This window comes from Lonchura striata, chromosome 8, assembly GCF_050655825.1.
Source record: "Lonchura striata isolate lonStrDom1 chromosome 8, ASM5065582v1, whole genome shotgun sequence".
Lineage (NCBI taxonomy): Eukaryota > Metazoa > Chordata > Aves > Passeriformes > Estrildidae > Lonchura > Lonchura striata.
The window spans coordinates 154,176-170,506 of record NC_140710.1 but is presented as its reverse complement, the minus strand read 5'-3'; the positions used below and the strand labels follow the sequence as shown (position 1 = coordinate 170,506).

The 16,331-nt window shown below is 51.3% G+C and overlaps 3 long non-coding RNA genes across 3 annotated transcripts in view; all 3 read left to right on the top strand.

Moving 5' to 3' along the window:
• The window catches only part of LOC144248597 (uncharacterized), a 66,254-nt gene that overhangs the window by 39,965 nt on the left and 9,958 nt on the right, over positions 1 to 16,331 (top strand). The gene's annotated exons all lie outside the window — the stretch shown is intronic.
• LOC144248592 (uncharacterized) lies at positions 1,545 to 5,921 on the top strand. The gene is made up of 2 exons (XR_014956962.1): positions 1,545 to 1,883; positions 2,844 to 5,921. It is a non-coding gene; the product is annotated as an uncharacterized LOC144248592 (long non-coding RNA).
• On the top strand, positions 7,302 to 16,133 carry LOC144246686 (uncharacterized). Its single transcript, XR_014956961.1, has 2 exons — positions 7,302 to 12,095; positions 13,056 to 16,133. It is a non-coding gene; the product is annotated as an uncharacterized LOC144246686 (long non-coding RNA).

Here is a 16,331-nt window from a genome sequence, read left to right as displayed (position 1 = left end):
AGTTCTGGTGCCGTGCACACGGGCTGTGGGGTCAGCAGCACCGCGAGCCTGCGGGATTTTGGCACGAGCCGACAGGCATCGGCAAAACGCCTGTCTCCGTCAAGGTCCTCACGGGCCGCCATCTTGCGAGTGCTTGTCGCGCACTCTCTTGACAAGTGCTGCCGCCTTGTGGACAGAGGGTGGTACTGCAGCCCCCCAGCCAGCGCCCGGCAAAACCACCGAGACGGGGCGGGAGCGAGCGGCGAGTGGGGCGGTGTCTGTGAGTGAGGGGAGGGCTGAAGGCGGCTCAGCGGCGGCGAGGATGGCGGCGAGGGCAGCCCGGTGGGGCCGGTGCCGGCGGGCGGCGGAGGCGCGGTCGCAGCGCTCCCGGGCCGCGGCCGAGCGGCATCGGAGCAGGGCTGCGCCGCCTTTCCCGGCCCCGCGCCCCTCTCCAGACGCCGGGAGCGGCCGCGTGCCGGAAAATGCCGCCGGGGCGGCGGAGCGGGGCCCTGGCTCTGCCCGCCCCTCCTGCCGCCCTCCTTGGAATGGTTCGAGGCGTTATGGGTTTATTGAGGTAGGAATAATTATTTTGTTGTTGTTAATTTAATGTGGGTTTTTTTTTATTTGTTTGTTTTTGTCGTTTGATGTATTTGGTTTGTAGAGCAGGAACTGCAGACAGAATCCTGCAGAAGTAATATGGAATTTGTCCTCCCAAAACCCACCCGGCTTCAAACCACTTTCAGCACGTGGTCTTCCTTAGCAGCACATGGTTCCCCCATGCTTGAGAGGCGCTGCACTCTACTTTTCTCTCCACCTTTGCTGACAGATCCTGCTGAAGGCTGAGGACAAAGCCCTACCGCTACACGGACAAAGCAGCAGACCTGGTTCGGGAAGCCAGCGTGCTCCAGGTTGCTACAGGACTCTGATCAAACATCAGCATCCCCGTCTCTCACATTGATGGTATGTGGTAACCCCTTAAGAACAGAACTCCACGACTTGGGGCTACCTTTTCTAACCCTAAGCAACAAACTGGGGATGGATAACTCTAGAGATCCTGTTATGTAAGGATCTCCAGGATTCAGCCCTCCATGTGTCCTTGGAATCAGCAGAGTTTCCACTTTACTCCCAGACGTAATTTTTGATGTGGTTGTGCCACTTTAACGGTATTTGAAATCTCTCTTCGTGTTCTTGCAGCAGCATTATTGAACTACAATGGAAATGTAGTCCTGCCTGAAGCTGTTCACAGAATCGTGGAATCCCAGAAGGGTTTGGATGGGAAGGCACCTTTTTTTAAAGCTCATCCCGTTCCACCCCCTGCCATGGGCAGGGACACCTTCCACCATGCCAGGGTGCTCTAAGCCCTGTCCAGCCTGGCCTTGGACACTTCCATGGATCCGGGGGCAGCCACAGCTTCTCTGGGCAACCTGTGCTGGACAGCAGCTTTGAAAGGCAGAATGAAGTACAGCTGTGATTTTTGTGCTGCCCCCAACATTGTATTGCCTGGCAAATGTGCCTTTGAATTTTTTTTTTTTTTTTTTTTTTAAGGTTTTCTTGTTTGTTTTGTTTGCTTTAGTTTGTTTTTTTTTTTTTTTTTTTTTTTTGTTGTTGTTTTGTTTTTGGGTTTTTTTGGGAACTAAAAAGATACCTTGTGTTCCTGGAATGTTGCATTCTACCTCTGTTGTTTTCCCAGTTAGTCTGGATCCTCTGCTTACATTTTTTCCTTCACTTATTAGATGTCGTGGATATGCTGGCTGTTCTGATGGAGGGCAGTGATGGCTTAGATGAGGAAATTGTGTTCTCTTTAAATGAAGGCGTGATTATCCAGACATTTCCCTTCAGTGCTGTTGTCCCTGCTGCATTAGCAGCCAGGAATATGCTGTTGCTTCAGTCTGAAAACGGAACAGGTACAGTTTTTTTTTTTTATGTTTTATGTGTCGTTTCTAGCAGTGGAGTGAAAGTGGCATCATTTCTACTCTCTTGTAATAATTTTTTACCGTTTATAATTTTTTACCTTGAGGCATGTTATTACCTTCCCTGCAAGCAGAAGGAGGTGCAGATTGATGGTGTTTTGTGCTCAAGAGGGGCATTGAAGCTCTGTAGGTGCTTCTGCCCTAATTCCCTGACCCTGAAGAGAAGGGACACTGTCCCTGCATGGACAGTCTTGGTCTGGAAGTAGTTGGCCTCAGTAACACAGCGTTTTAAGGGCAGAGCATGGCGATCAGGAGAGGAAGGTGTTTCCCGTGCCTGTGGGCAGCTCTTCCCGAGATCAGGGAGAGGGGACTGCCTTGTTAAGTAGGAAATGGATGCGTTTCCCAAGGAAAACTTCAGAAATTAAGCTCCAGGGGCAAATACTGCGAGGTTCTACTACCTCCTTGAGGACAGCGTTAAAACCACAGGGGCATCAGCAGGGCTTGGAACAGGACTGGCCAACCGCAGAGCACCTCACGAAGCCCTGTCTGTGTATGTGGCAGTCGAGTAGCACCTGGGGGGTGCTGAAAGTCCCAGTTCTGACAGAAAATTCTGTTTAACTTGTACACGTTGGCTGGGTGTATCCCCCCAGTACAGCTCGGTTCTTCTCTGAGGCGGTGCCTGGCAGGGTGTCTCCCTGTAAAGAGACGGGCGTGTTTTTGGCACAAGACAGCGAAGGTGGATTGTTTGCTTCAGCAGGAGCTGATGATGTCTGGAGGGTTTTTCAGGTACCTCTGCAGTCAGGAGCACGTGTCTAGGTCACTGCGAACACTTTTTGATCTCGTTCAGTTCTTTTCTGCGTGAGGCTCTGTGGGCTGCTGGCAAGGCCCAAAGTAAGGAAGGTTGCCCCAGTGTCCGTGCTCATGTCAATAGTTTAATTTATTTGGCTTTTCTAGGAGCAGATGTCGTGGAGGACTTTGTTGCTGTTTTCACTGGCCTCCTGCACTCTCCGAGAGAGCCCCTTTCTCCCTGCTTGACGTTCCAGCTCTGTGACAAAGCTGCTAAGTATCCTCAGCTCTACCAGTTTAACCGATACTATAGACTCTGGATGCCCAAGTAGTCCCAGGAACCTGTGGTATGGAATACCTGAAGTCACTGAATTCTTGAGCCAGTATTCCTATAAAATCCTCACAGTTGACAGAGGTTACATTTCCATCAGGAACAGCGTTTTTATTGAGGAGGTAATTCTGCATCCTTGTTGATCGTGCTGGGGACACACGTTTGCTCCAGGGCTTTTCTCTGATGACACAAGAGGTCTCTGTGGTGTTTGGGAGGCGATACCAGGCCTCAGGGCTCATACAGAGACTCCTCAGCAGGCACAGCAGAGCCTGGTGTGCGCTGTGGCCTCTGTTTACAGTGCCCGGAGTTCCCCCGGGTGGGTGGAGGATCACAGGCCCCTGGGCTGGGTTTGGTGAGTTTTTCTCAGTTCAGCAGTGTGAACACTCCAGATACCCCTGGGGACACTACTGGACAGCTCTGTTCTAGCAGGACTGCACGCCTGTGCTCCCAGAGCTTCAGTTCAGAGCTCATCTCAAACCAAAGGTGGCTGAAGAGACTTTTGTTTCATACTCATCACTGTTTTTCTCTTACGCTTTTTGTTTCGCTTTAAACAGTTTGAAAACCACAAGGAGGTCAGGCAAGAGCCTTCTGTGGCACCGGATTCTGTATTTGCTACTTTGCTGAAGGGAGCCTGGGAGAGAGGAAGCAGTACCTTCCTGGAAGATGGTGTTCAGACAAAGTGGAGAGACTTGGCTTCCCGGCTCCCCCCACCTGAGCAGCTTTTGTTGGGAGTAAAGCACGTGCTGCTGTACCTTAAACCTACAGTGGAGAACTTCAGCAGATAATACTGTAGTGATGCTTGGTTTACTTTATGGCACAAGTTACAAATGACTCAGCTGCTAAAACTTAGGTTCCAGTGCTGTAGCTCTTTTTCCTCGACTCGCCTCCGAGGGTACGCAGCACCATACAAAACTGCACCTAATTTGTAAACAAATGTCAGTTGTTCTGATTATTGAAGCTGGGCTTTATTCAGTTGTGTGTGCTGTGGCCAGGTCCTTTGTACAAATAGTATACGGAGGGTGGGGAAACCAGAACTGCACATTCCTTGTGATATGTATGGGATTTTGGGGGGGGTTAAATGAAAAGGAGATGCAAAATGAGGGAATTGCTTTTAGATGTAACTATTCTTGTCCTAAAGGAGCCATCAGCTCTGTCCCGAGAGTTGAGTTACAAGTGTGTGTTGAAAGAGCCGCAAGCCTTTAGGGGCTGCAATTTGTGTGCCCTGGAATGAGGTGCCCTGAGGAAATGTGTGAGCCGGAGGGAGCCGAGCTGTGGGAGTGGGCGAATGGAGGCGGGTGCGGGCGGGAATAGCCGAGCGTGGCCGAAAGTGGCCGGGAGGGCCCGTGGAGGCGAGTGGAGCCGAGCTGCGCCGAAGAGGCGAGTGGGGCCGAATGCGGTCGGAAATAGCCGAGCTTAGCCGAAAGTAACCGAAGCTGGCCGAGGAGCCGAGCGTAGCCGAGCGGCTCCGAGTACAGCCGAGGCGAGCCGAGCTTTGCCGAAGAGGCTAATCGAGCCGAATGCGGCTGGTAATAGCCGAGCGTGGCCCAAAGTAGCCGAAGCTGGCCGAGGAGCCGAGTCCAGCCGAACCGAGCCGAGCTCGGCCGAGCGCAGCAGCCCGGGCAGGGCGGGGCGCCGGGGCGGAGCCGGGGCGCTGGGAGGATCCCCTCCTGTCCCTCTCTCTACCGCTCCATCCTCCTCCCCGTATTCCCCTCAGTTACCTCTCTTTCCCCCGTTTCCGTGTCCCCCCCCAAACTCGGCTCCTTCCTGTCCTGTCCCTGCCCTGCTCCTCCGTTCCATTCCCCCTCTCTCCCTCCTCTGTTCACCGTCCCTCTTCCTCCCCTGCCGGCCTTTCCCTTCCCCGCCCGCTTTCCTCCGCAGCCCGTCCTCCCTCCCCGACCTTTCGCATGCCCCGCTCTCCCTCCTCTCTTCCCGTCGCCCCTTCGCTTCTTTCCCCCGCAGCCGCGGGGCTCGGGGCGCCGGAGAATAAAGCCCCGAGGGCCGGAGCCCGGCGCCCCCCGGGCCTTGCGGGAGTCCCCGCACGGGGCCGGAGGCTCTCGGCGGATCCCCCGCGCCGCTCGGACCCCGCCCCGGCGCTGCCGGACCTGCGGCTCCGCCGGCATCGCGCTGCGAGCGGCCCCCGCTCTGTGCCGTGCCGGCCGTGCCGCGTCCCCGCCGCCTCTGCCGCTCCCTCTTTCTGCCCCTGGCCCGCGACAGCGAGGCGGGGCAGGAGCTTCGAGCCTTCTGGGGGCTGCCCCCCCTTCCTTGTTGCGGCGGAGTCCCTTTCTGGGGGGATGGACGCGTGGGAAGGGCTGGAAGGGAGTGCTGGGCTGCTGTCCGGGGCAGTTGGACTCGTCCTGTGCCTTCTTCGGGAGTCAGGGTTAGGGGCTGAAGACTCGGGGCTCTGATGTCATTTGGGGCACCCCAAGGTCGCTAGGAGAGGGACGCACACTGCGGTGGGGGAGCGGGTGGGTGGCAGATGAGAGGGGGGGTCACGCTGGGTGCCGTCCCGCAGAGGGACCCAAAGCTACCCCAAAATTCCCAGGGAGGGGTGTGTGTAGAATACTAAAACCTGGCAAGTGTTTCGTTTTCACAGGTATTGGTAAAGAATAGGAAGCTATGGCTAAACTAATTTGAAAAGAAGCCCTCTCTCGATCCACTCATTTGTACCCAGGAATGTAGGAAACTCTGACTGTGGATGGGCAGTAGTTTTGAAAATCATGCCGTAGCCTTTTTCTCTAGGAACGAACCAAGCGAGTGCCCTGAAACCAGCGGAGCAGCTGCAGGGGCTAAATGGAACAGAAAGGGCTCCCCGGCACCTTTTGCCTCCGTTCTCTGCCATTCCTCAAAACGTGTCGCAGCCCCGGAAGAGGCGTTTGTCATTCCAGCCTGCCAAAATAAAGACCTGTAAAATCCTAGCTCTGCCTTTTGTTTAACGTGTTCTTACTTTCTATTTATGTCATCACAGAAAGCAAGGAAAGAAGAAATGTGACTGGTTCCCACTATTGCTCCATGCAGGCATTTTTAAAGGCTTCTGTACTTCTATCCTCTTTTTCCACTCCAAGCTTCATTTTTCCCCTCCTTTTTCGAGGTCTGCTGCTTTGGGTGTCCCAAGGAGGGCTGGGTTCCTCAGCAGGGGTCTTAGGAGTTGGTGCTGATTCTGCTTTTCCACAGATATATCAAAGTGTGCTACCAAAGTGACTATTTTCTCCAGGGGAAAGCTTTCTCTCAATGACCATCAATGCATGTATGTGTTTTAATCGTGTAACCAGATGGATTAAGAAAAGCTGACACCCGTAGCAGATTTCTGTTGGATCTGTGTCTGTGAGAAGTGCGCTGTGTGCTGGAGAGGGAGAGACGCTGTTGGAGAGTGGCAACAGCGGCAGGTGTGAGCTGTTAGGATGATGGGGGCTCAGAGCAGCCCCAGGTGTGAGCTGTGAGGATGATGAGGAGGGGGCGGCTCCTCCGGGGGCTGATTTAGGGGGTTTTCCTCACATCGCTTTTGCACGGAGCTGCTGGAGAAGAGGAGTTTATGGGGGGCTCCCGGGGCTGTCTCCTGGAAGGACGGTGAGTGCTTCGGACGGGGTCTGGGGGATCACCTGGATATGCACTTGGAGACGTGGAGCATTGCTCAAAGGAGGAGCCGAGGGACAAACCCTTGTGCCGAGAAGCAGTAGCCAAACAGGTGAGCCGGTGCGCCTTTGTAGTGGGGGCTTTTGTCCTTTCCCTTTGAAATTTCGTCATCCTGAGGTTGAAATGGAGGGGTCAGTCCTGTGGTCCCGCCTTTTAAGAGGTTTGGATTGAGGTAAAATTCTCCCTTTTACCATTATTTGAGGCAGGCCCCTTGTTTTCTGCTCTTCTAGGGGACGCAATTGAAGGGGGGGAGCGCACGTTTCTGTGCCCTCGTTGGGGTGAGGTGAGCGCCGGAGCGTGGCGTCACTGTCGGGCCTTCAGAGGAAGGGAGCTGCAGCCGTGGCAGCGCTGGCAGGGCGGGGATCGCGCTGTGCCGCTGCATTCGGGGCGCTTCTTCTGCCCCCGGCCCGGCAGCGAAGGGTGCGGCGCGGAGCCCTGCCGGCAGTGCCGGGGCTGGCCGGGGCGGAAGGGGAGCTGGGCGCGGCTGGGCTGCCGCGGGCCCGCCGGAGCCGCGCCGGTGCGAGCCGTGCGGAGCCGAGCGGAGCTTTGGCCGGGCCGGCGGGCGGGGGAGGCGGCGCGGGCGGCGCGCCGGTGCCGGCCGGTGCCGCCGCTCCGGGCGCGGGGCTCGGGCGCCGCCGGGGCCCCCCGGGCCCGGTGCCGGCCCCGCCGGGCCGGGGGCAGCGGGCGGGGGTCTGCCGGCGCGGCGCCGCCTCTGCCTGCCGGAGGATCCGCTTTCCTGCCGGAGCCGCGCTGCGCCCGGGGCCGGGAGCGCGGCTCCGCATCTTCCAGCCTCCCTCGCTGCGGTGGTTTTGAGGAATTTATGGGATCCTTTTCTTTTGTTCGTAGTTGCTGTAGGAGAAGGGCCATGGTGTTACTTTTTGGTTGTTACGGTTCTTGCTTCAGGTGCGCATGACAAGGGGGTTTTTTTTGATTGAGTGTTGTTGGATTTCTTTTTGATCCGTTCTTATGTTTCTAAAGAATGTGTTCTTAAAGGTTTACAATGGTTTTTATGGGTCGTAGCATGAAGTAGACGTTAGGTTTTTAATTCGTTTGTGAAGGCTTTTATTAGCATGAGCATATGTAGTGTTTGTTTTGGTGGGTTTGAGGTAGTGTCCTGTAGTTAATCAGTGAGGGTTTTTTTAATATTGATTATTGCATTCTTGTTTATTATGTTATAGGGGTTTTATGCATTTGGCATATTTGATTGCCGCGTATGTTTTATTGTTGCAGAGAGTTCGGGAGTTATTAAAATTGTTACATTTCTCTTTTGGCGACGTGTTTATTTCTAGGTGGTATTTGTGTTTTGATGGTTTGAGGCATAATGGGTTTATTGAGTTAGGAATAATTATTTTGTTGTTGTTAATATATATATATATATTTTTTTTAGTTTGATGTATTTGGTTGTTGTTTATTTATTAGTTTTATTTTTGGGAACATGGGTATATCTATGGTGGGTCTTTATGCGCAGTTATTTTATCTGGGTGGTGAATTTTTTTTCCTTCGTGGTTTCGATTTTTTAATATCTGTAATTATTTGGTGGGTTTTTTTAGTTCATTTTATAGAGCATTGGGTTCTCTTTATGAGTTAGTGTAGTGGTAGAGTTTTGGTTATTTTTTTTAGAAACGTTCGGGGTCTGTTGTATGATTTGCAGTATAGTAAGTTAGTTGGGTTTTTTTTTTTTCATTTTAGTGGTTTTTGTGATTTGCTGTGTGGATTTCTATAGGTTGTTTTAAATGTTTGTTTCATTTTTGTGATGTGATAAGAACTGTTAGTGAAAGGAGTGTAGTGTGGGTTTTTCTGCTGGTAGTTGGTTGGCTGGTGGAGCCTTTCTGAATTTTTTGGATGGTATTGGTGGGAATTTGATGCTGTTTGTTTTGGCATTTTATTTTTAGGAATTGGATTATAACTGCAAAGTTTTAACTATAACTCTAATGAAACAAAAGAAATGCATAAATATGAAAATGGAATATAAACCTTCAATTTTAAATATAAACGGAATACATATAAATAAAACATGTAACATAAATAATGTTATCCATTACTATTAGGTATTATATTGTTTGATATAGAGTATTTTATATGTATATATAAATACATATAAATAGAGATTATAAATACAAGCAAAATAACCATATAGAGTTGTATAATTAATTCGTGTGGATATATAAATATAAAAATTACAAAATAATAGAAATCAATGCAGTACATAATGCATATTTTACAGTATATGTGTTATTATAACACATTATATGTCATAAATATTATATATCAAAATATAGTACCTCAATATATTGTGATAGAAGATATAAGTACTATTAAAAATAAAATATAGAAATATTTAAATATCGTTTAAAATAAAGGGGATTTTTATTTTCTATTTGGTAGTAGGTAGGGGTTTTATTACAAAAATTATAAATATAAATAAAATAAAATTAGAAATCTATGTGTAGAAATATATCCTAAATACATTAAGATCTATATAAAAATTCAGTGGTAAGTAAATATAAGTATTAGCAGTATGTACGAAATAGAGTTTAAATAATAATTTATCTATCTTGCTACCTTATAATATATATAATATATATTTATAAATACATCAGTGTAAAGTAGAAATACAAATGTGACTATAATGATGAAAAATTATATGAATAATCAAGTATTGCTTATAGACAGAGCTTTTTTTTTTAAATTTGGTTAGAGACAGGGCTTTAATAGAAAAAATATGAATATACATTTTATTTTGATATCGTTCTAAATATGGAAATATATATTCGATGTATACAGATATATATAAAAATATAAAAAAATAAAAATAAGTATTAGGAAGAGATAGGCTATAAATAACATCATACATCAATCTACATTTAAAATGTAAATTTGAATATAAATGCAAAAAATAGAGATAAATGTAAACGGAGCTTAAATAATGGGATTTTTTTAAAGATTTTGACTTGGATGGAGGCAGGGGTTTATTTTAAGCAATATAAACCTTCTAGAAATCTAAATCTAACTATAGAAATATATAAGCAATACATTAAGATATGTACTAAAATAGAATAAAATATAATAGAAATAAATGTAAGAAATTATAAAAATTCAGTTATACATCAATATACATTATAAATCCGAATGTGAATATAAATATGAAAAATATAAAAATAAAATACATTGAAATGCAGTTTAAAAGAAAAGGTTTTTTCTTTTGGTTCTTGTTGGGTTAGAGGCAAGGGGTTTTTTTTTGTTGGCGTTCTTTTCCGCGCGGGATATTTTGGGGCATTTGCTACCGAGGATGTTCCGGAGGGGACGGCGCCCGTTCTTTTTGCCGCCTGCCCCGCCCGCGGCCCCGAGGCGAGCGGCGGCCCCCGGCGGTGGCGGGCGGCAGTGCTGCCGCCTTGTGGACAGAGGTGGGTACTACAGACACAGCCCGCGGGCGCCATCTTGGGAGTGGCTTGGCGCGGACTCGGCTTGACCTTCTCAAGAGGGTGCAAAAACGAGGACAAGAAAGTCGAGGACCCGTGTCTGTTTTCCACACTGCCTGAATTGCCCGCACCGCCGGCGCCCCCCTAGGGGATTTTCCGCGGCAGTTCTGGTGCCGTGCACACGGGCTGTGGGGTCAGCAGCACCGCGAGCCTGCGGGATTTTGGCACGAGCCGACAGGCATCGGCAAAACGCCTGTCTCCGTCAAGGTCCTCACGGGCCGCCATCTTGCGAGTGCTTGTCGCGCACTCTCTTGACAAGTGCTGCCGCCTTGTGGACAGAGGGTGGTACTGCAGCCCCCCAGCCAGCGCCCGGCAAAACCACCGAGACGGGGCGGGAGCGAGCGGCGAGTGGGGCGGTGTCTGTGAGTGAGGGGAGGGCTGAAGGCGGCTCAGCGGCGGCGAGGATGGCGGCGAGGGCAGCCCGGTGGGGCCGGTGCCGGCGGGCGGCGGAGGCGCGGTCGCAGCGCTCCCGGGCCGCGGCCGAGCGGCATCGGAGCAGGGCTGCGCCGCCTTTCCCGGCCCCGCGCCCCTCTCCAGACGCCGGGAGCGGCCGCGTGCCGGAAAATGCCGCCGGGGCGGCGGAGCGGGGCCCTGGCTCTGCCCGCCCCTCCTGCCGCCCTCCTTGGAATGGTTCGAGGCGTTATGGGTTTATTGAGGTAGGAATAATTATTTTGTTGTTGTTAATTTAATGTGGGTTTTTTTTTATTTGTTTGTTTTTGTCGTTTGATGTATTTGGTTTGTAGAGCAGGAACTGCAGACAGAATCCTGCAGAAGTAATATGGAATTTGTCCTCCCAAAACCCACCCGGCTTCAAACCACTTTCAGCACGTGGTCTTCCTTAGCAGCACATGGTTCCCCCATGCTTGAGAGGCGCTGCACTCTACTTTTCTCTCCACCTTTGCTGACAGATCCTGCTGAAGGCTGAGGACAAAGCCCTACCGCTACACGGACAAAGCAGCAGACCTGGTTCGGGAAGCCAGCGTGCTCCAGGTTGCTACAGGACTCTGATCAAACATCAGCATCCCCGTCTCTCACATTGATGGTATGTGGTAACCCCTTAAGAACAGAACTCCACGACTTGGGGCTACCTTTTCTAACCCTAAGCAACAAACTGGGGATGGATAACTCTAGAGATCCTGTTATGTAAGGATCTCCAGGATTCAGCCCTCCATGTGTCCTTGGAATCAGCAGAGTTTCCACTTTACTCCCAGACGTAATTTTTGATGTGGTTGTGCCACTTTAACGGTATTTGAAATCTCTCTTCGTGTTCTTGCAGCAGCATTATTGAACTACAATGGAAATGTAGTCCTGCCTGAAGCTGTTCACAGAATCGTGGAATCCCAGAAGGGTTTGGATGGGAAGGCACCTTTTTTTAAAGCTCATCCCGTTCCACCCCCTGCCATGGGCAGGGACACCTTCCACCATGCCAGGGTGCTCTAAGCCCTGTCCAGCCTGGCCTTGGACACTTCCATGGATCCGGGGGCAGCCACAGCTTCTCTGGGCAACCTGTGCTGGACAGCAGCTTTGAAAGGCAGAATGAAGTACAGCTGTGATTTTTGTGCTGCCCCCAACATTGTATTGCCTGGCAAATGTGCCTTTGAATTTTTTTTTTTTTTTTTTTTTTAAGGTTTTCTTGTTTGTTTTGTTTGCTTTCGTTTTTTTTTTTTTTTTTTTTTTTTTGTTGTTTTGTTTTTGGGTTTTTTTGGGAACTAAAAAGATACCTTGTGTTCCTGGAATGTTGCATTCTACCTCTGTTGTTTTCCCAGTTAGTCTGGATCCTCTGCTTACATTTTTTCCTTCACTTATTAGATGTCGTGGATATGCTGGCTGTTCTGATGGAGGGCAGTGATGGCTTAGATGAGGAAATTGTGTTCTCTTTAAATGAAGGCGTGATTATCCAGACATTTCCCTTCAGTGCTGTTGTCCCTGCTGCATTAGCAGCCAGGAATATGCTGTTGCTTCAGTCTGAAAACGGAACAGGTACAGTTTTTTTTTTTTATGTTTTATGTGTCGTTTCTAGCAGTGGAGTGAAAGTGGCATCATTTCTACTCTCTTGTAATAATTTTTTACCGTTTATAATTTTTTACCTTGAGGCATGTTATTACCTTCCCTGCAAGCAGAAGGAGGTGCAGATTGATGGTGTTTTGTGCTCAAGAGGGGCATTGAAGCTCTGTAGGTGCTTCTGCCCTAATTCCCTGACCCTGAAGAGAAGGGACACTGTCCCTGCATGGACAGTCTTGGTCTGGAAGTAGTTGGCCTCAGTAACACAGCGTTTTAAGGGCAGAGCATGGCGATCAGGAGAGGAAGGTGTTTCCCGTGCCTGTGGGCAGCTCTTCCCGAGATCAGGGAGAGGGGACTGCCTTGTTAAGTAGGAAATGGATGCGTTTCCCAAGGAAAACTTCAGAAATTAAGCTCCAGGGGCAAATACTGCGAGGTTCTACTACCTCCTTGAGGACAGCGTTAAAACCACAGGGGCATCAGCAGGGCTTGGAACAGGACTGGCCAACCGCAGAGCACCTCACGAAGCCCTGTCTGTGTATGTGGCAGTCGAGTAGCACCTGGGGGGTGCTGAAAGTCCCAGTTCTGACAGAAAATTCTGTTTAACTTGTACACGTTGGCTGGGTGTATCCCCCCAGTACAGCTCGGTTCTTCTCTGAGGCGGTGCCTGGCAGGGTGTCTCCCTGTAAAGAGACGGGCGTGTTTTTGGCACAAGACAGCGAAGGTGGATTGTTTGCTTCAGCAGGAGCTGATGATGTCTGGAGGGTTTTTCAGGTACCTCTGCAGTCAGGAGCACGTGTCTAGGTCACTGCGAACACTTTTTGATCTCGTTCAGTTCTTTTCTGCGTGAGGCTCTGTGGGCTGCTGGCAAGGCCCAAAGTAAGGAAGGTTGCCCCAGTGTCCGTGCTCATGTCAATAGTTTAATTTATTTGGCTTTTCTAGGAGCAGATGTCGTGGAGGACTTTGTTGCTGTTTTCACTGGCCTCCTGCACTCTCCGAGAGAGCCCCTTTCTCCCTGCTTGACGTTCCAGCTCTGTGACAAAGCTGCTAAGTATCCTCAGCTCTACCAGTTTAACCGATACTATAGACTCTGGATGCCCAAGTAGTCCCAGGAACCTGTGGTATGGAATACCTGAAGTCACTGAATTCTTGAGCCAGTATTCCTATAAAATCCTCACAGTTGACAGAGGTTACATTTCCATCAGGAACAGCGTTTTTATTGAGGAGGTAATTCTGCATCCTTGTTGATCGTGCTGGGGACACACGTTTGCTCCAGGGCTTTTCTCTGATGACACAAGAGGTCTCTGTGGTGTTTGGGAGGCGATACCAGGCCTCAGGGCTCATACAGAGACTCCTCAGCAGGCACAGCAGAGCCTGGTGTGCGCTGTGGCCTCTGTTTACAGTGCCCGGAGTTCCCCCGGGTGGGTGGAGGATCACAGGCCCCTGGGCTGGGTTTGGTGAGTTTTTCTCAGTTCAGCAGTGTGAACACTCCAGATACCCCTGGGGACACTACTGGACAGCTCTGTTCTAGCAGGACTGCACGCCTGTGCTCCCAGAGCTTCAGTTCAGAGCTCATCTCAAACCAAAGGTGGCTGAAGAGACTTTTGTTTCATACTCATCACTGTTTTTCTCTTACGCTTTTTGTTTCGCTTTAAACAGTTTGAAAACCACAAGGAGGTCAGGCAAGAGCCTTCTGTGGCACCGGATTCTGTATTTGCTACTTTGCTGAAGGGAGCCTGGGAGAGAGGAAGCAGTACCTTCCTGGAAGATGGTGTTCAGACAAAGTGGAGAGACTTGGCTTCCCGGCTCCCCCCACCTGAGCAGCTTTTGTTGGGAGTAAAGCACGTGCTGCTGTACCTTAAACCTACAGTGGAGAACTTCAGCAGATAATACTGTAGTGATGCTTGGTTTACTTTATGGCACAAGTTACAAATGACTCAGCTGCTAAAACTTAGGTTCCAGTGCTGTAGCTCTTTTTCCTCGACTCGCCTCCGAGGGTACGCAGCACCATACAAAACTGCACCTAATTTGTAAACAAATGTCAGTTGTTCTGATTATTGAAGCTGGGCTTTATTCAGTTGTGTGTGCTGTGGCCAGGTCCTTTGTACAAATAGTATACGGAGGGTGGGGAAACCAGAACTGCACATTCCTTGTGATATGTATGGGATTTTGGGGGGGGTTAAATGAAAAGGAGATGCAAAATGAGGGAATTGCTTTTAGATGTAACTATTCTTGTCCTAAAGGAGCCATCAGCTCTGTCCCGAGAGTTGAGTTACAAGTGTGTGTTGAAAGAGCCGCAAGCCTTTAGGGGCTGCAATTTGTGTGCCCTGGAATGAGGTGCCCTGAGGAAATGTGTGAGCCGGAGGGAGCCGAGCTGTGGGAGTGGGCGAATGGAGGCGGGTGCGGGCGGGAATAGCCGAGCGTGGCCGAAAGTGGCCGGGAGGGCCCGTGGAGGCGAGTGGAGCCGAGCTGCGCCGAAGAGGCGAGTGGGGCCGAATGCGGTCGGAAATAGCCGAGCTTAGCCGAAAGTAACCGAAGCTGGCCGAGGAGCCGAGCGTAGCCGAGCGGCTCCGAGTACAGCCGAGGCGAGCCGAGCTTTGCCGAAGAGGCTAATCGAGCCGAATGCGGCTGGTAATAGCCGAGCGTGGCCCAAAGTAGCCGAAGCTGGCCGAGGAGCCGAGTCCAGCCGAACCGAGCCGAGCTCGGCCGAGCGCAGCAGCCCGGGCAGGGCGGGGCGCCGGGGCGGAGCCGGGGCGCTGGGAGGATCCCCTCCTGTCCCTCTCTCTACCGCTCCATCCTCCTCCCCGTATTCCCCTCAGTTACCTCTCTTTCCCCCGTTTCCGTGTCCCCCCCCAAACTCGGCTCCTTCCTGTCCTGTCCCTGCCCTGCTCCTCCGTTCCATTCCCCCTCTCTCCCTCCTCTGTTCACCGTCCCTCTTCCTCCCCTGCCGGCCTTTCCCTTCCCCGCCCGCTTTCCTCCGCAGCCCGTCCTCCCTCCCCGACCTTTCGCATGCCCCGCTCTCCCTCCTCTCTTCCCGTCGCCCCTTCGCTTCTTTCCCCCGCAGCCGCGGGGCTCGGGGCGCCGGAGAATAAAGCCCCGAGGGCCGGAGCCCGGCGCCCCCCGGGCCTTGCGGGAGTCCCCGCACGGGGCCGGAGGCTCTCGGCGGATCCCCCGCGCCGCTCGGACCCCGCCCCGGCGCTGCCGGACCTGCGGCTCCGCCGGCATCGCGCTGCGAGCGGCCCCCGCTCTGTGCCGTGCCGGCCGTGCCGCGTCCCCGCCGCCTCTGCCGCTCCCTCTTTCTGCCCCTGGCCCGCGACAGCGAGGCGGGGCAGGAGCTTCGAGCCTTCTGGGGGCTGCCCCCCCTTCCTTGTTGCGGCGGAGTCCCTTTCTGGGGGGATGGACGCGTGGGAAGGGCTGGAAGGGAGTGCTGGGCTGCTGTCCGGGGCAGTTGGACTCGTCCTGTGCCTTCTTCGGGAGTCAGGGTTAGGGGCTGAAGACTCGGGGCTCTGATGTCATTTGGGGCACCCCAAGGTCGCTAGGAGAGGGACGCACACTGCGGTGGGGGAGCGGGTGGGTGGCAGATGAGAGGGGGGGTCACGCTGGGTGCCGTCCCGCAGAGGGACCCAAAGCTACCCCAAAATTCCCAGGGAGGGGTGTGTGTAGAATACTAAAACCTGGCAAGTGTTTCGTTTTCACAGGTATTGGTAAAGAATAGGAAGCTATGGCTAAACTAATTTGAAAAGAAGCCCTCTCTCGATCCACTCATTTGTACCCAGGAATGTAGGAAACTCTGACTGTGGATGGGCAGTAGTTTTGAAAATCATGCCGTAGCCTTTTTCTCTAGGAACGAACCAAGCGAGTGCCCTGAAACCAGCGGAGCAGCTGCAGGGGCTAAATGGAACAGAAAGGGCTCCCCGGCACCTTTTGCCTCCGTTCTCTGCCATTCCTCAAAACGTGTCGCAGCCCCGGAAGAGGCGTTTGTCATTCCAGCCTGCCAAAATAAAGACCTGTAAAATCCTAGCTCTGCCTTTTGTTTAACGTGTTCTTACTTTCTATTTATGTCATCACAGAAAGCAAGGAAAGAAGAAATGTGACTGGTTCCCACTATTGCTCCATGCAGGCATTTTTAAAGGCTTCTGTACTTCTATCCTCTTTTTCCACTCCAAGCTTCATTTTTCCCCTCCTTTTTCGAGGTCTGCTGCTTTGGGTGTCCCAAGG